At 41.8% G+C, this 19,181-nt stretch overlaps 1 long non-coding RNA gene across 5 annotated transcripts in view; it reads right to left on the reverse strand.

Annotated features, from left to right (window-relative positions):
- Nucleotides 1–16,043, reverse strand: part of LOC137162623 (uncharacterized) — a 40,970-nt gene extending 24,927 nt beyond the window's left edge. For 4 of the 5 annotated variants that reach the window (XR_010922432.1, XR_010922433.1, XR_010922434.1 and 1 more), the window contains exon 1: nt 14,302–16,043. This is a non-coding gene — a long non-coding RNA (uncharacterized lncRNA). The remainder of the gene's footprint in view (nt 1–14,301) is intronic. The other variant, XR_010922435.1, reaches the window with a different exon arrangement.
- Nucleotides 16,044–19,181: the final 3,138 nt, after the last annotated feature.

Below are 19,181 nucleotides of genomic sequence, written 5' to 3' on the forward strand. Positions count from 1 at the left end.
AGCTTCTAGTGCAAACTGGCCTTACATGGCTTCTACCAGAAAAGTAACTTAAAGGCCTATCACTATATTTTACTTTTTTTTTTTTCACACCAATACATTTGGTTTTAAATAAATCTTACAAAATAAACTTCATCCACTGTGAACTTTTGTAATAACTTAATCAGAGGGCAGCTGCTATAAAGATGATGTTGGGGTGTGCGGGTGTTTCTGCATGCATAGTGAAGTGGAGGAAGACAGAATATGGAACAGGTTACCCTAAATAATTTTCAAAAGTATTAAGTATTAATTAGATGTTTCTGGATGCACAACAAGTCTAGAGAGACATACACTAATTTTAGCTCTTTAGAGCTGAAAGCATACATATAATTTGCTGGAATAATAAAGCACTGTGAATTTAAACATAATTTAAAATGAAGGGATTTTAAGCTTTATCATTAAAGATGATATTCCGCCTTTGCAGACTAGCCTACAGAAGAAGGGTGGGGTAGAGCTGAACTGTCCTAGGATTGTTACAATTTCTTCTTTAGTTCAAGACTAGCTCCAGGTGGAGCAATCGGGTATCTGTACTAGCTTTTTTACTAAAAACAGAAAACTGAGCTCGCTGGAGAAGATAGATATACATAAGCAGAGAAATGTATTCCATTCTTAGGGGATTTTATTATTTGGAAACTTTGTTGCATTCCAATTCAGAAGGAAAACCAAAACTTTAAAAAATTTCAATCAAAGCGAACGGATAACCGAGTCTCCCTTGTGGGCTGTCCTGGAGTCACAGACACTGGAAGCTCTGAGGTCACCAGCCATAGGAAAGTCCACCTTGCAGACCGTACTGGAGCTATGGACACTGGATACCTATACTCCCCAGCAGCCTTCTAGGTATATGCCGAGGGAGTTGGCTGATGGGATTTCAGAGCCATAGGCTATTATCTTTGAAAGCTCGTAGCAATTGGGGGGAGGTCCCTGATGATTGGAAACAGGCAAATATAGTGCCCGTCTTCAAGAAAGGGAAGAAAGAGGATCCAGGGAACTACAGACTGGTCAGCCTCACCTCAATCCATGGAAAAATCATGGAGCAGGTCCTCAAGGAATCTATTTTAAGGTGCTTGGAAGAGAGGAAGTTGATCAGGAATTGTCAACATGGATTCATCAAGGGAAAATCACGCCTGACCAACCTGATAGCCTTCTGTGAAAAGATGACTGGCTCTGTGGATGTGGGGAAAGCGCTGGACATAATATACCTTCACTTTAGCAAAGCTTTTGATACAGTCTCCCACAGTATTCTTATCAGCAAGTTAAAGAAGAATGGGTTGGATGAATGGACTATAAAATGGATAAAGAACTGGCTAGAGCATAGAGCTCAACGGGTAGTGATCAATGGCTCCATGTCTAGATGGCAGCCGATCACAAGAGGAGTGCCCCAGGGGTCGGTCTTGGGGCCAGTTTTGTTCAACATCTTCATTAATGATCTGGAGGATGGGGTAGATTACACCCTCAGCAAGTTTGCAGATGACACTGAATTAGGGTGAGTTGTAGATATCCTGGAAGGTAGGGATAAGATACAGAATGATCTAGACAAATTGGAGGATTGGGCCAAAATAAATCTAATGAGGTTCAACAAGGACAAGTGCAGAGTCCTACACTTAGGACAGAAGAATCCCATGCACTGCTACAGACTGGGGACCGATGGGCTAGGCAGCAGTTCTGCAGAAAAGGACCTGGAGGTTATATTGGATAAGAAGCTGGATATCAGTCAGCAGTGTACCCTGGTTGCCAAGAAGGCTAATAGCATATTGGGCTGCATTATTAGGCACATTGCCAGCAGATCAAGGGAAGTGATTATTCCCCTCTATTCAGCATTGGTGAGGCCACATTTGGAGTATTGTGTTCAGTTTTGGGCACCCCACTACAAAAAGGATGTGGACAAGTTGGAGAGAGTCCAGCAGAGGGCAACAAAAATGATTAGGGGGGCTGGAGCACAAGACTTATGAGGAGAGACTCAGGGTTGTTTAGTCTGCAAAAGAGAAGAATGAGGTGGGATTTAATAGCAGCCTTTAAGTACCTGAAAGGTGGTTCTAGGGAGGATGGAGCTAGGCTGTTCTCAATGGTAGCAGATGACAACAAGGAGCAATGGTCTCAAGTTGCAGTTGGGGAGGTCTAGGTTGGATATTAGGAAAAAGTTTTCACTAGGAGGGTGGTGAATCACTGGAATGGGTTACCTAGGGAGGTGGTGGAATCTCCATCTTTAGAGATTTTTAAGCTGCAGTTTAAAGCCCTGGATTGGATAATTTAGCTGAGGTTAGTCCTGCTTTGAGCAAGGGGTTGGACTAGATGACCTCCTGAGGTCCCTTCCAACTGTAATATTATATAATTCTATGATTTTAACCCTGGCATGCAAGCTGGCAGGAAATGAAGCATTTTTAAATCATCTGGCAGGCAGGGAATCCTGTCCCCCATCCTGTCAAGGAACATCGTCAAAATCAAACCGTCACCGCAAAGCTTTTTGATTTAGACAAATTCGCAAATTCTGATGAAGAATTGTTTTGCTGGAATTTTTCCAACCATCTCTACAAGTGCAGACAACACACATTTATTTTTAAAATAGAAAGCAGAATTTCATTTTCTAACTGAAATGAGTAAGATTTGATAAAAAAAATCACTAAGAAAAAAATCTTCCTCCTAACTCCTTTATATCAAGAACTTGCAGTATTTATTATATATATGACACCATGGAAAACCATGGTGATCCAAAACTAAATAAGACTTAGTAGGTATGAAAAATGTGAGCGATATCTATTATTATTTTTATACATATTCTGTATCCTCTGTCTATATCATTATGTTGGGGGTTAAACCTGCCCTATCCACCTTTGGGGGTCTTATTGCTCAGGGAAAGCAAGCAGTAGGGCCCAGTGGCCAGAGTCACTGCCCTTTTGGGTCAAGGTAACATGGCTTAGCGGCCTGAGTCACCAGTGTCACCCAATTCTGTGAGATTGTGGGGCCTGTTGGCCCACAGGGGGAGTGGAGCACTACATAGGAGCATGTGGCACCTGGGGCAGGAGGGCTCAGGCCCTCCATGCTTTTCTGAGCCCCAGCCAGGGCCTTAATGGTGACAGGAGTACTTGCCACTTAGTCAGCAGGGATCCTTCCACAACATGCTGACTCTTCTTGTGGGTCAGGGTTACCTCCCTTCCCTGGGCTACTTCCTACCCAGTCTACTCTGAGGTTCATTGGGCCTCTGGGTCCTTAAATGTGTCCAGCCTTTTGGCAGGTGGTCACAGATTCTAGGGTTCCTTCTGGGTCCACCCAGTCTCTAATCCACCCAGTCCCCTCCAGTGCTGGTTCTATGGCAGGAGCCTTCAGCAGGACTCCTTCCTCCTCACCAGTCAGCCCTGAATGAACGGGGCTGCTTCCTTTTATACTGAGACAGAAGTTGGAGCATGACAGCATGGTCTAAGGGGCGGGACTTCCTCTGCCCATAATGCAGGGTCAACTCCCTTGTCTCTAGTGTGGGGCAGGCACATCCCATCACACATTATTATCATGTTGTCTGCTACATGGCAGCAACGCTTTAATTCACTCTTGTATGGTTTCACACATCTCCAGGAGGCAGCCAATGACTCTAACTCAGTTGCTGGTGCTTAATAGACAATACAGTGAATCCGCTGCAGGAAATTTACCTCCAACCATCCTGGTGAAGAGCATAAATTGGAGTGACCAGAATCAGGGGTTCCAGCTCAAACAAGGAGCTTTGAGATGAATAAAAAGACTTCTTGTGAACCTAAGAGCAGGGTCAGACTGAGACAGAGGCTGCAAGGCTGCAGAGCCTGAGACAAGAGGAACTTACCAAACTTCCCAGAAAAGACTAAATTTCAGTGAAATAGGCATATCTTAAGCCTATTGTACTAACTCTTTTCCTGTCTGATTACATTGTTCCTGTAGATAAATAAATAAGTTATTTAATGTATTTAATTTATTGTGAAGAGGCTGTTCTGTCACTGCATTTTCATACTAATCACATTCTCCCAAAAGGAAATCCATAGCACCGTCCAAAACCCGGTTGGACCTGCTAAAAGTGGGGTGAACTATGGGATTCCACGCTGAGAGTAATACCAGTGAATGGCCTGTCACTTTGAAGGTGTTCCCACGGAGAGACAGAGGGGGGTTAAAGGTACAGCTAACCCTGAACCATAACAGAAGATCATATGAGGACATATAGCCATATCCCAGCACATAGGTTCTGCTAACCATGGGAGTATGTACTATAAAGCATAACTTTGTTGGCAGGGGAATGATACACTTCATAGCTTTTTTTTTTTTTTTTTTGTAAGCCAAGTGTACTGCATCCACGAGCCTCCCTACATTCCCCACTCCACACACAAAATTCCCTGTGCACCACATTCTCATGCTTCTCTATTTTAAATCTCTCACCCACATTATCTTGCTAGGGGCTGTGTCTCCAGTGGTCCCCTTCATCATATGACAGGGACTTTGTCTATTCCCCTGTCCCTGTGTTGGGACAGATATGCCCCAGACTGGAAATGAGGTGGTTAATGAGGTAGATAAGCCCCACACTGAAAATGGGAGGGTTAAGGAGAACCTATTGGCCCAACTGGCCCTTTCCTGCTATACCTGTAGCAAATGTCAGCCATGGAGAGGGAGTTAAAAGGAAGAGACCTAGTCCAGTTTAGATTTGACAAGTAAGTAAGCTCTGCTTCTCTTGATGGGAGAGAAACCTGGTTGCAGCCCAGACACTGAGCTAGCTATTCGACTGGATAATCCCTGCTAGAAAGGATGACTAGACATTGCAGGATCAGTGGAAGCACTGAATGTTTGGATCTGAGCCCTTCACAGAAGGGTGGGGTCCCACTGAAGGTTCATTAGCTAACCCCTTCATAGAACCCACCCTTTTATGCAAGGCTTGGAGTTGGTCTTAAAATCAGCCACCAGGCTCAGGAAATTTGCTTGTTTGCTTTTTGTGTGGCCATCTGGGATGCAGGGACCAGGACTGCCCATTCATGCAATGTAGTTATGAGAAAGTCTGGATTGCACAGACCCAAGTATGATGGCTGGGGCCAGCTAAACTGAGCACCTCTGTTGATGTCCATGTGATGGAAATAATGGGCCTAGTGGGCTCAGGGTATGGCTCAGGGTGGGCTCAGGGTATCCCTCAGACTCTCGTGAGGGAATCAATGATACCAACTCCAGGGCCTCCCTGGGTCACCATCTACCTGCTGCGTGTGCATGGGGACATAAAGCCATATCCCAGCACAAAGATTCAGCCAACCATGGGACAGGCATACAAGAGCCCTAATGGTAGGCCTACCTGTATTTCTCACCTACCCAGTCATTGGAGGCTGAGCGTAGTAATAATTTGGAGACCTCTTAGAGAAGTTTTTGAGATCTCCTGAGAACAAGGAGGGTCTCACCATCAGGTTCCCTATGACTGATGGATCAGGGATCAGTAGACCTTGCCAGTGCAGAGAAGTTAGCCAGGCCAGATGAAGGGAATCCCAGGCAACCAGAGATTTCTTTAGTACCCCAGTCCCACCCAGAGCCATGGGTTGCCCCCTTATCTGAATCTGATATCCTGACCACGTTCTCTAACTCTGTTGAAAAGCAAAAGGAGATGAGACATTAAGCCAGCCCTATGCACTAGTGCTCATTATTGATGGAGACATGGTGGACCGCCCAGCAAGCTAAGACTTCCCCCATTTTGATATCCAGGGTGAGCAATTGTACCACCTGGAGAAGGACTGCCAATCCGGAGAGGTTCAAACCCAGTTCCTGGTTCCTTGACTCTACCACAGGGATATCTTGCACTTTTCTGTACCATTTGCTGGGTATATCGGAAAGGGAAAACCAAAAAACCTAGCTTGCATCCTGGCCCAGTTTTTCTGGCCAGGTATGTATAAGGGGGTCCGGGACTTCTGTGCCTCGTGCTCGCATGCCAACAATATACTTGCTAGTGATTGTGGATTATGCCATTAAATATCCTGAGGCCATACTGTTATGCTTTTGAATGCAAACAGAGCTGTAAGTAAGCATTTTAGTGCCTGGGGCAAGCAAACATATTTGCACCCCCTAGAGGCAACTTCTCATTTGAAATGTTGTATTGGAGGCAATCTCAGGAGATTCTGGACTTGGTATGGAAAATGTCAGAAGAACAGGGGCCCTGAGCTGAAAATGTTGTTCAGTATGTCCTCATCCATACAAGGGACGAGAAGCCTCAGACATCTTTAGAAGAGAGAATCTCCTGAGTGCCCAAGAGACCGACTAAAACAAAGAGGCCCACCTCTGAATATTCAAACCCAGAGATCAAGTGCTCTTTTTTCTCCCTACTTCACAGTCAAAACTTTTGGCCTATTGGCAGGGCCTTTACAAAATTATCCACCAGGTAGGGACAGTAAACTATGAAATTACAAAACCTGACAAAAATAAAACAAAACAAATTTATCATGTCAATCTCTTAAATCTGTGGAAATCCTGGGAGGGGCTATTGATAGCTCCCTACCCTCAGAATCAAAGTTAGGGCCACAGATACACACCATCCCGGGGTGCTGGTTATTGAGAACAATCTCACACCATAACAGAAGATACAGACCCAACAACTGGTAGCAACCTTTTCTACCTCATTTTTTGTTTGTGCAGCTGAGTCAAACCCATCTCATCTCACACCACATTCAAAAAAAGCCTGGACAGCATGTCTTTGACATCCTGGGGTCTCTTCCACAGAAAAGAAGAGAGATCGTGAAGGAGGAACTCCAAGTTGTGATGACCCTTGGGGTGACTGAAGAGTCTCATAGTGACTAGAGGAGTCCAGTCATGTTGGTTCTAAAGCTGCATGGGATCTCCGAATTTTGAACTGACTTTAGAAAAATCAATACCATTACAAAGATTGATGCATATCCCATGCTGCACATCAATAGGATACTGGACAATGACAAATCTCGCTCACTCTGTAATCCTGATTAAAGACAGCTTTTGTAAATCCCTAGGCTTCTTTCAGTTCTAGACCATGTCATTTAGCCTACATAGCAGTCTCTGGAAATGTTCCAACAGCTAATGGACCCAACAGCAATTATGTGGTTCTCCAGTTCTCCACCATTACTACCATAGGAGAGTGTCTCATTTGCCCCATCCACCACATGCCAGGGACTCTGTGTTCACCCTATTTCTCCTCTCCCTATTTATATGTCCCCTGGGTTCCTTCCCCACAACTTATCCGCTCCCCCCCCCCCCCCCCGGCTCTGCTTTCCACTATCTATCTCTGAGTCCCTGCTTTCATGCCCACCTACTCAGATGCCCCCTCTGTGTCCCTGCTTTCCCCACTGCCACTGCTTCATCTCTCCAGTCCATGTTGCTTCTCCAGCCACCACAATTCAAACCTTCAGTCCCTGTTGACTCCCCCAACTCATCTCTCCGCACATGCTTCTTTACAGACCTTCCCTATAAAGCTTTTTTTCTGTTAGAGTCCAAGCTATGCATAACTTTACGAGGTAACCAGTTAAGCTGCTATCTTTGGTATACGTATGCAACAACAGGGGGTGGCACAGAGATTCTTTTTCTGCAGCACCAGACACTCTGGGGTCCCTGATTTTCCTCTGAATCAGGATTTTCTGGTGTTCCAAAATCAATAGGTTGTGCCTATTGATAACTAGAACATTCCCTGAAATTATGGAATTGATAGGATGTGGCTTCAACAGTTATCACATTACAGAGAAACAGCTACTGAGTTGACTGTAGGATCTCATTTAGCATGGCCAATCACAGTTTAGTCTTGAAGTTAAGAATGCCTATGCTTTCTAGTAAGATTTTATACTGTTTAAATAGAAGGCTACGACATTAATGACTAGAAAGTTTTAACAAGATTTTACGTATTAGAAAAAATCATTTATCTAATTAGCTTTTTTTATGATTTTAGCTAGATACCTTTTTATTTATGAAAATAGGGGGCAAGAGTCCTGAGACCACTGGAAACACACTTTGGGATTTTTCTTTGATAATCCCATTCCTTTGGTAAAATAAATCCATTAGTCATCGAAAAGTAGGGCTTGTCTGCACTTGGAAATGTACTTAAATAGCAATTGCATAATTATTCCAGAATAATTACTAAACCCCCATGTAGATGCTTATTGTGGAATGGTTTAAGAGTGCTTTTTTCAAAGTTAAATCAGAAAAAAAGCACTCTTATTTCAGAATAAAAGTACATTTCCAAGTGTAGTCCAGCCCTAGTTTGCACTGCTGTTCAAAATGGCATCAGTCCCAGTGCCCTCATCTCTCTAATTCTCAGTGCAGTAAAAAAGGAACCGTATTTGTATTTGACATGAAAAGACTGGTCAGAACTGAGGCTGCTGTTGCTGCTGTTATTTTGACTTTGCACTGTCTACTTCTAACTGTGATAATGAAAGAAGGAAACGGAAGATATAGGCCCTAATCCAGAGCCTGTTGAAGACCATGGATGTCTTTCTTTTGGCTTCAGTAGCCATTAAGGAACAAATGATACTTTGAGTACTACTGCTAATTCTTATAAATAGTGGCTTGGAATAGCCCAAGTAGCAGCAGGAAAGTAGCTTGATATAGATGATAAGGGATAGAATACCAGGTAGCATGCTATCACTGTAATAACCTAGGGATGATGATGATTCATACTATCTACTGGCATGGGGCATACTGGGTGGGATAGTAATCTAAGGATGCACAAGCCAATTCTGTTGATGCACTAAATTATTCTTGCTGCACAATAATTTCCCAAACCTCAGAAGTGCTAAGCAGTGCTATTAAAAGCAGCAGGGCTTTTTGGGATGAAGTGCAATAATGTTTTCTTTATATATTCAAAAGAAATTCAGCTTTGCCCTGAGCCTGTTTTGGTGGTGCTGTAAATCAGATAGTTGCAACCAGGGCACCAAAATATATATTATGATCGACTGTAGCAGCAGAAGTGCATGCACAGGCTATAGCTACATTGCAGCTGAAGGTGTGATTTGCAGTTCATCTAGACATACTAGAGCTAGGCAGCAGTTTGGCATAAAAGGACCTGGGGATTACAGTGGACAAGAAGCTGGATATGAGTCAACAATATTCCCCTATTGTCAAGAAGGTTAACGGCATATTGGGATGCATTAATTGGAGCATCGCCAGCAGATTGAGGGAAGTGATTTTCCCCATCTATTCGGCACTGGTGAAGCCTCATTTGAAGTACTGTGTCCAGTTTTGGGCCTCCCAGTACAGAAAGGATGTGGAGAAATTGGAAAGCATCGTGGGGAGGGCAACAAAAATTATTAGGGGCTGGAGCACATGACTTATGAGAAGAGGCTTGCTGATAAGAATTACTGTGGGAGACCATATCAAAAGCTTTGTTAAGTCAAGGTATATCACGTCCACCACTTTCCCCACATCCACAGAGCCAGTCATCTCATCATAGAAGGCAATCAGGTTGGTCAGACATGACATATTCATGGCTATTTTTAGTGGGCTAGACAGATTAAAGTTAGCACAAGTAAGTCTACATAAATTGCTCTTCATACCTTGGATTATATTATAGACATAGCTGGAGGTTCAGAAAGCTGGCAGATCCCTGTTCAAATCCCTTCTCCCCCTTAGGTAGAGAAAGGACTTAAACTGAGGTCTCTTACATCCCAGGTGAATACCCTAATCACTGGGCTGAAAGTTATGAGGAAGGTTCTCCCGTGTTGTTTTGTGTGAACTCCACTGAGAAGCGTGATCTAGTAAGTTTGCTCAGAGACTGTCTACTGGATCAGGCCATTCATGCAACTTAGGCAGCAGAAAGCCTATTTTCACGTAGTTTATGAATCACTATGGAGGTTCAGGTACATCCACATTTGAGTTGGGAGGAATGATTCTCAGCTTACATAGATATACCCATGCTAGCTTTGCTTGAGTTTTTCCTTAAAAATAGCATGTGTCCTTAGTGGCACAGATGGCCACTTGGGATAGCCCATGTAAGAATGTGTGTGTTTTTGTGGGAAGTAATAGTTTGGGAGATGCGGCTGATAGCTGCCATCTGAAGCCCACACAGGAAGTGTGAGCTTAATATGCAAAATGCCCACTCTAAGCAAGGATCTGGATGGCAAAAGCTGGCCTTTCATGGCTAATTGAAGGGGGAAAAAAAGATAGGTTTTGGAATGTAGCAGTTGGTTTCAGTTGGTAAAATTAACCACTGAAACTTTGTAAAATTAAGCTTAATGTAGTTGCTATGCCTTTTATTTTGAGATCAGGAAACTACAGCTGATTTACAATACAGCTGCACAGCAATCAGCCAGATGTCCAAGCCACTGCTAATTTGGGATGGACTACCAATTATTCTACTTGTTGCTTTTAGCCATTTGTAGGCCTCTACAGGGACAACTAAACAAGCTGGAAAAATGTAAGTCAGGCGGTGAGCATATGAAGTGGACTGGACTCTACATTCTCTCTCTCTGAATATGCTGGGGTGAACCTCTGAAAAAACAGGAAGTCTGGATATATTTTAGGACTGCATTTATGGGGAAATATACTGCTAGACTTAGAGCTTGAGACTGCTTGCATAAAATGTTTTTTTAGTGACATTTTTTTGTAACTCCTGCCTCTGCCCAGTAATTGATTCGTTTGGTCAGCTATGTAACATTTTTTGATTGATAAGTTTCTGTGACTTTCTGGGTCTAAGAGGGAGGTATAAAGGCTGAGTCAGGTGGATTGCTTCGTGAACACATTAGAAAGATCTTCAGGTGCAGATGGAAGGATCGACCATCTGGAAATCTGTAACTGAATCACCCGAAGACTGCCTCAGACTTGTGGGATAACAATTAGTTTGGGGTACTCTAATAACCTATTGTATCTGTATATGCTTGAGACTAATAAGGCAGAGACTCTAAGCAAAGGTATTCCACTGGAGGTGCTGGAGGCTAAATAAAGTGAAAGCTCTGAAGTAAAAGCACTTGATTCTGACTTCTCTGTGCTAGCCATATAGCAGACAGAAGTGTGCTGCATCTCCCTTGGTTTGTGTCCTGATACTGACTCACAGAGACTAAAAGTTAACAGGGATGAACAATCATGGGTTGAAATAGTTGAAACAGGGGCAGAGCACTCAATAGAGTCTGCCCCCAGGCAGTCCTCACCAGTTAGCACCTCACCAGCACCTGAGAAGACAAAAGACTCTGTTTGACTCTGGCAGAAGAGTCCTCACCTGAAAAGGTTGGTCAGTACTGACGTTGGAAGCATGCAGTGAGTAATTTTGCTTTAAATCTAATATAGTTTGTTAAGTTAAGCAGTAAAAAGCCTTTTATCTTTATTTTTCTTGTAACCATTTCTGACTCTTTTGCCTCACTGCTTGTACTCACTTAAAATCTCTCTCTTTGTAGTTAATAAACTTGTTTTATTGTTTTGTCTAATCCAGTGTGTTTAAGTTAAAGTGGCTGGGGAACTCCATTTAAGGTGGTAAACTAGTGTACATTATTCCCTTAAAGGAATAATAGATTTACTATATCTGAACTATATTGAAATACTATATTTGTCCAGAAGAGGGCTCAGCACTACAAGACATATGTTTCTGGGGAAAATTTGGAAATGGGAGTATATTGGGGTCACCCTGCAGTACAACCAATGCTGTTGAGAGTCAGAATGTAATCCAAGTGTGGCAGGCTGGCTGCATTACACATGCTTTCAGGGTGTGTCTTGCATGTTAGAAGGATGTTTGTGAGCGACCCAGGTGGGAGCTACTACCAGCAAGGTACTGTAAGACACCTAGGGTTGCAGGGCATGGGTGACACAGACCCTCACTAGTCTGGATTGCACCCTGGTTGTCATAACAGTGTATCTATGCCAATAGTTATTTGGGGGGATCCCACAAACATGCTCCTGCCATGGCTCATGAAACCACACCCCCACGTCAAAGTCAGTGGAAAAAAAGAATACAATTCAAGTTCAGTAGCTAGAGGTAGTGGAGTGCATATTTGGTAGGCTCGAGAATTGTTGGCACCGCTACAAACCTGTCTGGATGCCACTGTGGAAAATGCCGTTAATATGATCATGGCCTGCTATGCACAGCACAACATTTGTGAGTGTAGAGGAAAATATTTCCACATGAACTGGTCTCAGGAAGCTTCTGGATTGCAAACTCTTTACATGCAGCTGGATCCTAAACGTGTATATTGGTGCTGCGTCCAGGCATGCAAGAGAAATTAGGGTTATCCTATATGTACATACTTTGGCAGCGCGGGGAAGCAAAGAATGACATCTGGCTTTTGTGATGCTGTTGGGGGCCATCTTTACAGTTTTTTATATGAAGCTGCTTAACTGTACTTGAGGCCCCATTTGACAGTGTTGTGGGACAAAAGTGCTTTTTCAGATTTTTATCTGATTTTCACATACTGAAGTTAATTTATTTGTACTTGTCGGATTGCACACCTCTCAACAACCTTTCTGCAGTCTGATTAAATCTTGGGGTGAGTCTTTCGATGATGACAATTACAGCAATTATTTGATTGCATTGCTTTTCCCATTGTATGTCTTTATCCCAGTTTGCAACTGTCTGGGGAGTCCCATATACCAGAATTTCTCCATTGTTTAATGGTTCAATTTGTGGCTGCTGCATGGAATAGTTGATTTTCTTTCTGTGAACTACTGTGTTTTGAATGCCTATACTGAATATCTCAATTCATAGCTCAATAGAACCCTCTTCTCAGATTTTCTGGAAGGTGTTTATGATTTGGGGGTGATGTGGACAAATCCAGATATTGTTTGGCTGGATTCCTTTTCATTATCTTAAATTCCTCCCACAATTCACACCTGTCTGGAACCCCTTCTAACAGGTTTCCTTGAAACTTGTTTAATCTGTGGGAAGGGATTTTTGTGGTGGGGAAATGCAACCATTATATCACTGTTTTAACTGTTCATTGTCCCCAGTGCCTACCACAATTCACAATTGTTAAAGATCCCTCTTTACTGGTATCCTGGAGGGTGTCAATAGTGTGGGGAGGGGGAAGGAAGGGGAATAACAGTTGCTATATGATTCCTTGTATGTTCAGTGTGTGGTTTTAATTTACTTATTTTAATTTAATTATTATTCCAACACGTGCAGTAAAGAAATTAAAAAATACAGAAATCTGCTCTTTGTTTACTATATTGAGGATCTGAACTATGTGGAAAATGAATAAATGTGTTCAAGAACAGAAAACACATCCATGACTTTCTACTTTCCTTATGTGTAAGCCTAACACGTCAGATACTTCAGAACTGTGGGAAAGATTTCAAAATACTTTCACAGTCATCCCTGAACATTTTCTATAACATTCAATGATATGAAGTACTACAACATTTAGATCTCATTCCAGTACCAACAAAAACCTTCAGCGTTTACAGAGAGGGTTTTTGTAATGTACATACTGAGGATACCCAGAGCACATGATGCATGACAACAGCACAAGTGTGTTTCTTTCCATAACAGTTTTCCATCCTTCAGACAAAGCAGGATAGCAGTGTTCTGAAAGTACAACACTAAAATATGCCTACTGGAACCATTAAGTAATGCAGTCATGGGCTTTACTGCACATATTCAAAATGTGTATTGTATTAATATATTTTAATATGCAGTCGTGTATCATAATATATGATTTGACCTGTCCCTACACTAAAGCGCACAGAACAGAAATTAATCCTGAAAGGTACAAGACAACATGTAGCTTTGCACTCGTTCATCTCTCACATATAGAATGACATAAATGAATGATTGGCAAGTTATCTGAGCAGTAGTTGCAGAAATCTGTTTTGCATCAATCATGTCATTTTTCAATGTGCACAAGGGAACTAGGTGATTGTGTGTTGAATTCAGGTTAGGTGATTGTGTTCTGTTCTTCTCCATGCAGAACAGTGCATTGAAAAATGAATGAACACATTACAGAACATGGCAACTTTACAAACCATTTACAATTAACAATCCATACAAAGGTGAACAATAAGGTTAGCGAGTGCATTAGTTAATTTCCTCATTAAGCTTACTGAATTGATGTCTCTTTCTTACAGTGTTGTGTATTCAGGGAAAGAATTAGGCACAAGGTGAAATGTTATGATTCTCTTTGAGGGACATGGTTTCTGAAATGTGTACATTAAGGAAATGTTTTCTTCTACCTAAATTCACACCTGTGCAATATTGATAGGGAAAAAGAGACATAGTGAAATAAAATCTAAATTTGAACGACACTGCGAGTTAGGTGATCAAATTGTAAAACTATAAATGGAACAAGTACAAGTAATTCAGTGTCTAACTGAATTTCAACTTGCATGAGACATCACAGTACCACATATACTCACAATTCTACTGATGTCCCACTGGTAGCAACACAGTTCTCACGGCAACATAAGGAAAAAACACACTACAGTTTCTCAGATACAACTTCCTGTAAAATATGTAAGAAGGGAAGATATTAAAAACCAAAAACAAAATGCTTTTCAAACTACAAAAATAGCAACTCTAAAGTGTGCCCCCAGTTTAATGTCTTTGAATAGCCATCCTCTTCTTCTACTGGGAGGAATGCTGCGGCAAGATGGCTCGTGGAGCCACATCGGGATTTCTCTACGAGGATTACAGGGGCTGGTAACTATATATTTCCACTCACTCCCACATTATCATACTGGCTGGGTGGAGGGGTATTGGGCCATGGAGCTGCTGGTGCAGTAGCACTGTGGCTGAAGATGGAGGAGGTGGCTGGTGAGCTGGTGCTAGAGCTTCAGCAGCAGGCAGATACTGCATTCTTTCTGACATGAGCCCAGCTAAGTACTCCATGAGGATATATTCCCGTTCACAATGGTGCCTCTTCTCCTCTAGGAACTGGTTCACCAGCCTCCCTTTCTACTGCAGAGACCACTCCTTTTTTTGCCTTCAGGAACTCAGATTGCTCCTGATTTCTCCACTCCATCCAAGCAAACAAATCTTTGATGGCCCTTTTGTTTCTTCTCCTCCCTCTCTGGGGCTCTTGTTCAGCCCTCTTCGTGGAAGGCTTTCAGTCTCAGGATCCCAAGGTCCTGCCAGTTCAAAGGGGAAAAAAGCATTTTAATTTGGGCCCTAGGAAAGAATAACATGACTTTGCTGTAGAAGGCCACAATTTTATCCTTTTAAACAGGTAAAGAATGTAACTGTTTCCACATTTTGGTGCCCTGGTTCACAAAAGTCTATTGCTGCCCTCGAGGAAGGGCCAGAGACACATAATGGTGAGATACAGACAACTGTATTTTTTTCACAAATTAAAGTGTTCACCATTTCATAAGAGGTTGGGGGTGGGGGTAAAATTTCTTCCCTGGCTTATGTTACCAGTTTTACTTTTCTTTCTTTAAGGCTGGTCAACATATCAAGGGTATAGTGGTATTTCAAGTATCTGAATGGAAAAAAAGGGGGTTTTCAATTCTGTGGTGGGGATACCTCAATCTATGACAAGCATTATCACCCCACTACCTATTAATGAATGGAGAGGTTTGGGGAGCTATGAAGCTGTCCCTAAGAGATTTGCACTCCCGTTGAATCTCAGGGACTAGCTGGAATTCATGTTGCGTGACAATTTTGCTAGGATAAGCTTCTAGGAGTGGGAGAAAATTAGAATAGAAATCAATAAAATTCTTACTTAGGATAGAGAGCTTTGATCCAAAAGGAAATGTCAACCCCATTCACCCTTGCCTGTTCCCGAGAGTTTTTCCTGTGTGCCTGCCTGATGGCCATCAAATAAAGGTAGAAGAAATCCTTTTCTCAGACATCTTTAAAGGCATGGTGGACTCCACTCTGTTTCCTTGTGAGATCAGATCAACTCCACCACCACCACCAAACACACGCACCTGCTCCACATGGCCCCTGAAGGATGCCTGTTTCCCAGAAAAAAAAGACAAATACAGGGAGAGACACTTACCTTAGTCCCAGTACTGAACTAGAAACCTAGCAGCTGTAAAGGTATACTGGTCTGTACTGTGTTCCTCACTGAATCCAGAACACATGCCCAGGACACTCCCTGAGTGCCAGGTGGCCATGAAATGGACAGATAGAGAGGCAGACTGATTTTTGTGTTCCAAAGTATCTGCAAAATGTAATCTGCAAGCAAGCGACATACACTGTAATCGTGTTTCTTCAGTAAAGTTAATATTTAATAATTTTTTTTTTTTTGTGGAGGCCCATATTGAGGTCAGGCTTAGCAGGCGCTGGTTGGCTGGGGAAAAGTTGAAGGAGGTTCATATGGAGATGAGGTGTGACAATGGTGTAGCTTTAGCACTTTACCTCCAGGCACAGACACAAAGCAATGCATGGCACATTATTCAGGGAGGAAAAATATGGGCACATAACTTCAGATGCCCTTTATTTTAAAAGTTGAAATTTAGCACTACAACAAGGGGGGATTTGTAGGAGGAGGGGGCCATTCTAATCTATCAGCCTGGGGGTCTGGTCCCTGCCAAGGCATCAGTCGTGCTTCAGTGTCTTCCTCAATGGCTTCTACAATCTGCTCCTCCGGGTGTAGATGCAGAATGTTTTATTCCTCATCTTCTGCGTCTTCAGGGCAGTCCTCGATGTTCCTAGCTACATCATAGCCTCATCACTCTTGGACAATGAGCTCAGGTGATTTAGAAACACATTGTGAGTCACAGCATGCTCAATACGGGGGGCCCCTTGAGAGCACATGGTCAAGTTCCTCATAGAATGGGCAGGTGGCAGAAGCCCTCCCAGAATGACTGCTGGAGTCATGGGCCTTCCTCTGCCTGCACTCCAGGTGCTTCATTCTTTCCCTGAACTGAATAGGAGTATGGTGAATGCCCGATTACACCAATTTGTTTTCAATATGACTCTACAGGTAGACATTCATACTACTCTGGCCAAAATTGTGGAGGATGCTGTGTTCCACCCAGATATTTATTAAACTCTTGTATGCTCTGTGGGATAGCTAACTGCTCTTGAAGCTCTAGTCATTGTCATCTGTAGAAGTGAATTTTACACATGGCTGTAGAATTCAGGTGAGATGCAGTCAGTGCAGCATACTATGACCCCTGCAAAGAGGGGGAAGGGACCTTTATAGAATGTGTCAGAGACAGGAAGAAATGGGTACAGTGCATTGTGGGAATGGAGGACTACTGAAACTCCAGACCTGCTAACTGACCTTTGTCCCATCCTCATGGTAAAATAGGCTGCGTAGGGGGCCATGACACAGCTAATTCATACACCCCTCAGGCAAGCTAACTAGCTTGGTATCTATTCACCTTGAAACACATTCCAGGTGTTTCAGTGTTGACAATAGGGCAGTTATGGCGCAAGAGTATGCCTGGTCATGTGTAGAATTCCCAATGTAGACACACTATTAGCCTGCTCTAGTTTACACTGGGGATTAGCCTGGTGCTGTATGGCCCCAGGTTTGGGGGAGCACAAGAAGGTTTAAATCAACCTTTGCTCATTCCTTTTCTGAGCTGTGCCAAATACAACTCATATGATCTATGTAATTCTGTATGATTTAATAATTCCTATGCACAAATGAAGTTGTCCTTTTAAGAAAAAAAGTTGATATATGTTCCTTCTTATGCTATTTATTGCCCAAACTGTTTAGAACTAAATCATGGCAGTAAATACAGTGTAGAAAGTAGCACATACTTGCATATGTTATCAGGTGTAACCAGTGCACAAGAAATATTGCTGTCGCAGGCCAGGATAACGCATACTGGGATGATTCTTTCACTGTGATGTGCTTGGTATTGTACATTCACAGATTTGCAAGCATCTTGCACTTGATTCCTCTGACTTAAAAATACTAACTATTTTTCAAGGCAAACTTTTTCACAGAGATGCTTTTTCATAGTGGCTTCCTACCTTTCTAATCATATATTCTGTGACAGATGGTGTGTGGTTGATGTCCCAGCCTATATGTATGTATTGAAACACTATTGTATGCAGTAGTAGCATATTAGAGCTGGTCAAATTCCCATTGAAAAATACAGTTTCATGCAAACTAATTTACAGAAAAATGTCAGTTCAGATTAAAAATTTTAAGTTTTCACATGGAAAATATTGAAAAAAATGTTTTCATTTCAAATCAGATTAGAATAATCAATGTAAGGTTATTTCAATTTAGTATTTTAGTTAAAAAAACATCCTAACTGAAATGTGGTTTTGGGGTGAAAATCATTTAAAATTAGTTTGAAACTTCAAGAAAGAAAAGAGAACCTGAAAAATGTTAAACCAATATTTTTGGTTTGAATATTTTGATGGGAAAAATATTGTTTTTTCTGAGCAATTCTATAAAATATATTTAAACTGACAATGCAATGCTATTTGCACTCTGAGCCACATCCTCAAATGGAGTAAATTAGAATTAATGGATTTAAGCCAATTTACTCAAGCTGTGGATCTGGCCATATATTTGAATAATATGCATTTTTTCTCTCGTCATCTATCTACAAAGACACAAAAAGATTTAGACCTTAATAAATGTATTAGGACATAATATATGTGCGTGTTTTTTTCTGTGTGGTAACTAACAAAAATATGAAACTATAAAATATAAAACTAAGTTAATGTCACATTAAAATTGGATATTGTAAACAGAGGAAATTACAGATATGATTCTCAGAGCAATTCAATTTGTCACTACTGCAGATAAAATTGCACCTACTTTACACGGGAGAAAATGTTTATACAAGATGAAAGCAATGGAGAATTAGGTCCACAGTATTTTGCTTCTGACTTCAGTAGGATCAAGATTTAACTCAGAATCCATGCCCCTGTTTCTACAGCATAATAGAACAGATACTGTAGAGCTGAATAATAACTTATCAACTGTATAACCTTAATTTACAAGTGATTGCACATAACAAAATCTGGCCCTATATTTGATAATATGTTCTTATCGTAACATATTAATTTAACCAATGATTGTAATGCACATCAACGATAAATATATCATTTTAAGCTAGGGTGACCACAGCACTTGATTTTATATGGACAGTCCCAATATTCGGTGTTTTTTCTTATATGAGCACCTATTATCTCCCACCCGCTGTCCCGATTTTTCACACTTGCTATCTGGTTCTGCTGTTTTAGGCACATATAATCAACCACCAAATTTGCTTAAGAAAAAGAGCAAGAACCAGGATATTTAATTGTAACAGTAATTATGTTAAAATATTTTAAGTACTGTAGCAGAAGGGATGACAATGTGGCACAAGCATGTTAA

This window comes from Emydura macquarii, unplaced genomic scaffold (assembly GCF_026122565.2).
Source record: "Emydura macquarii macquarii isolate MOO-44397 ecotype Brisbane River unplaced genomic scaffold, CSIRO-AGI_Emac_v2 contig_2437, whole genome shotgun sequence".
In the NCBI taxonomy this organism is placed as follows: domain Eukaryota; kingdom Metazoa; phylum Chordata; order Testudines; family Chelidae; genus Emydura; species Emydura macquarii.